The sequence below is a fragment of the Mesitornis unicolor genome, unplaced genomic scaffold, assembly GCF_000695765.1.
Source record: "Mesitornis unicolor isolate BGI_N332 unplaced genomic scaffold, ASM69576v1 scaffold41372, whole genome shotgun sequence".
Classification (NCBI taxonomy): domain Eukaryota; kingdom Metazoa; phylum Chordata; class Aves; order Mesitornithiformes; family Mesitornithidae; genus Mesitornis; species Mesitornis unicolor.
In genome coordinates this window covers 1-3960 of record NW_010170665.1, presented here as the reverse complement: position 1 = coordinate 3960, position 3960 = coordinate 1, and the positions used below count along the sequence as shown (strand labels likewise).

The 3960-nt window shown below is 50.8% G+C and overlaps 1 pseudogene across 1 annotated transcript; it reads left to right on the top strand.

Moving 5' to 3' along the window:
* Positions 1 to 1457: 1457 nt before the first annotated feature.
* On the top strand, positions 1458 to 2000 carry LOC104536994 (annotated as a pseudogene). The gene has a single exon (XR_728104.1). The product of XR_728104.1 is annotated as a short stature homeobox protein pseudogene (transcript).
* Positions 2001 to 3960: the final 1960 nt, after the last annotated feature.

Below are 3960 nucleotides of genomic sequence, written 5' to 3'. Positions count from 1 at the left end.
AGCCCAGAGCCTCCTTCGGTGGCGACTCGGAGAGGAGGGCGGCGTGGTGAGGGGCTCTGATTAGCTTAAACTCGAGGCGAGGGAAGCAGAAGCACGTAAAAAGCCAAACGACAAAATTCTTCGAAATACTGACTAACCCGTTCGCGTTAGAGCCCGAGGGGAGGAGATGGAAAGGGGTAGCTGGCGAGCCGGCTCCGCCTGCAGATGAATCGGTGAGGAGCGCCGCTGGAAGTGCCGGCGCTGCTACCGGGGGATGAATTTCAGGCAGCTATTTGAACGCACGGAATAATAGTTATTCCGGGAGTACAACAAAAATAACAGCAGCCTACCAATAGCAAGGTGGGAAATTATTGCCAGGCCTATCTTAAATCCAGCAGGATATGTTTCGTTAAAAAAAAAAAAGAAAAAAAAAAGACAAAAAAAGGACGATTTGTTGTGTACAAAGTCTCATGTTAATAAATCACCCCTCTGGTCCACGCAGCAGGGTAGCTCTACATCCAAAGAAACATTTTAGATTTAAATTTTCCCCAACAGCATCTTCAGACGACATAATAACAAGTAAACAAGAAAACAGCCGCTGCAATGCTTACAATGCATCTGGAGAGTCCCCCTACCTATGGATAAGACACCCCCCAGCCAAGCAATCCCCTCCAAATCCCCCACACACACTGACAAGGATCTCCGCGACAGCTCGCAACTTGTTCAACTGCAACACACGTCCCCCTCCGCGCACTCACCCGCCCGCCCGCCAGAACAGGCAACGCTTCCAAACAGCATTTTTGGTTCGCTGATTATTTTGACCATTTAATTAAGCGAAATTAGCTAAATAGCAAATCAGGTAGAATTTCCCAATGATTGCAACAAATGCACATCTCCGGCTTTTTATTCATTACCTTTTTTATTGAACACTCATTTTCTTTTCCTCTTGACAGCGATACATTTAATTGCAGGAGCACAGTTATTTGATTAGCTGTGGGTCCGTTTTTACTCACAGTGTTGCCACGCACAGGATGTCCTTACAATCAATTAAGTCTTCCTCGACTTTCATTTCTGCAACCCATTTACAGAATGCAGATACCTATTTCCATGTTTCACTCTTCTTCCCCCCTCCCTTTTATTCTTCTCTCTCCCCCTCTTTTTCGCTTTTGCCTCTTTGCCTCCCTAAATCAAGGTGCAAAGATGCCAAAGAGTGATGAAATGAAAAGAAAGCCAATTGCTGGAGTGAGGTGGGGGAGATAGCTGCTGGGAGTCCGCCTGCGACTATGGAGCAGTCAGTAATTGCTGGAGACAGGGAGAGCTGGGGGTTGGGCTGAGGTAGCCATGTATAAATAGTGTGATCTCAAATTGAAAGGCATAAATAACAGCAGGAGTGATCTAACCCTATACAGCCCATCATCTACGTGCAAAAACAGCGTGAGGAGGACGTCCACATCTCCGACCGAAAACAAGTGGATCTCTGTGGATAAGATCACCGGGCAGCCATGGAAGAACTTACGGCTTTTGTATCCAAATCTTTTGACCAGAAAAGCAAAGAGAGCAGCAGCGGCGGTGGCAGCAGCAACAAGAAGGAGACGATCACGTACAGGGAAGTTTTGGAGAGTGGGTTGGCTCGCTCTAGGGAGCTGGGAAACTCTGACTCTAACCTGCAGGACATGACCGAGAGCAGCAACCATTGCCCGGTGCATCTTTTCAAAGACCACGTAGAGAGCGACAAGGACAAACTGAAGGAGTTCAGCACGGGCAGGACGACGGAAGGTAAGAGCGGGGCTGGGCGTCCTCCGCCCCGCGTTTCTTCCCGCCAGCCCCGGCCGCCTCCCCGGCCGCTCCGCAGCGGGAGTGAACCCGTTCACCTCGCCGGGGCCGGGGGCCAGTCTCGGCCCCGATGGGGCAAGCGGGTTCGCCCCCCGCATCTCGCCTCCCTCCTCCTGCCGTCTCCCTCCCGCAGCGGCGGCAACATAGGCTCAGCAACACAGATGTCTGCATGCATAACGGGAACGTAGCCGCCAAAAATAAGTCACAACTTCGGTCCTTCCCCCCCCTCCCCATCAGCCCCCGTTCATGTTCGAAATCGATCCGGTGCCTCAGGCGTTCATTCGCCCGGGGGAAGCGGGCAGCGCAGGACGTCAGACATTTTTGTCTGTCTGTGTATTTTTGTCCGAGGAAAGCTTGTCTGGGGAGTTTTAATGCTTGAGAAGACCTGCCTTTCCTGCTTCCGGGCTGCCGGGATGCTGCTGCCGCTGCTGGGAGATAGCTGGATGTGGAGGGGTCTCTACCTGGACATTTTGACTTGTGTCGGTCAGTCTGTCCTGGCCAGGGAGGAAAAGGAGAGGAGTATGACTGGGGAGGAGCTGCCCGGGCCCGGCTGAGTCGGAGCATCCCTGCGGAGAGAGGCACGGGCCGGCCCTGCCGCCTGGTCCTCTGGTCCCTTGCCCGCCCTTCTCACCTGGGCCACAGCATCCCCCCAGGGTTCGGGCACCGCCGACCAGGGGGGGGATAAAACGTCATTCTCTATTTTAGCGGAAAGAAATTAGAATTAAAAATAATTTTAAACGGAGCAAGCTAAAAATCCTGCACAGGTTCGCAGGGAAAGGGGAGAATAAAAAGGCGAGGGGGCAATTAGAAAGTTGAGAAAGTGTCTCTAGGCAAGTCAGGCAGGTGGACCTGCCTGGGGAGCTACTGGCTAACTTGGGGTAATAAAAATTGGTTAATAAGTTGGGGAACAACAACCAGTCTTTCAGCTGCTTACTACCGTTTGATCTTGTTTAATATAACATTGGGCGAAAGACAATTTAATTTACAACTCAAACGCTTATTTAATATCCTCCTCTCTTCCACCCCCTTCCCAGACAGAAGGACCGGGTATAATCACAGTCTGGGGTGCCCGTATTTCTGCACAAGCCGGTACCGCTCAGCACGCCAGATTTTCCTTCTCAGGTGGAGAGATCGCAAAGCTAGAGGGTTCCGTTTAATGGAATCATTCGCGCAGGAGACGATTTTAAAAAATGAAAGCAGGGTATGCTCCAGGAAAAATAATAATTAAAAAAAAGATAATGAGAAAGAACGAAAAAAAAATCTCCACTACTCCTCCTTTTCCCTGTGTATCGAAATTCTGGCTTGTATGTTTAGCTAATCTAATCTATGGAGAGGGACTGGGGGTGGGGATGGAAGGGAGGAGTTGGAAAGAGCTGAGACGCTTGTGACAGTTTAAATTCACGCCAGGTTTCAGTCTAATTTCAACCGATTCCGGCGTGTGATTTCAGTCCCACCGATATGCTAGTTAATATTTTATACCTATCACGGACATGCTGTAGCCTCGGATCTCCGAAAGGAGACAGAGGTTTTGAACGCGCCTAAATTTCCCTAGGCGTTTGCTGGGTTTGCACCTTTGTTTTTTCATAGGGCTTCTCACTACAGCGGAAATGCAAACAAAACGCCATGAAAACCAACCAGCGAACACCCCCCTTCGGAGGCCAGACCCTTCCCAAAGTTTTATGCAGCCTATACCCAGCAGAAAGTCCTAGCCGGGGACCCCGGAGGACAGGGACAGCTTTCACTTCGGGAGTGAAAAGGAGCGCTTCGGCTTGGGTCCTTGCCTGGCTGAAGCACAGAGGCAGCTCAGGGCCTTTTATTACACTCAATTAAGTTACGATTTGCAGTTAGGCATTTGCGTTTTGGGATGTCCCTAAGTATATAGGTTAATATATATAGGATAATACACGCACATGTTTGAGAATATATACGTATATATATAAAATACATGCGTGTTTGGTGAGGGAAACCGGATTTGGTTTGAGGTCATCTGCAGATGTGGCTTCCCCCCTTCCAGCCCCGCAGTGCTCCGAAGGTGATGCGGGACAAAGGAGGCAGCTCGTGCCGGGGCTCCGCCGGTGCCCACGCTGGATGTGCAACCCGGCTGGGCGCCCCGGGCAGGCAGGGGATCCCGGGGAACCGGTTCAGCCT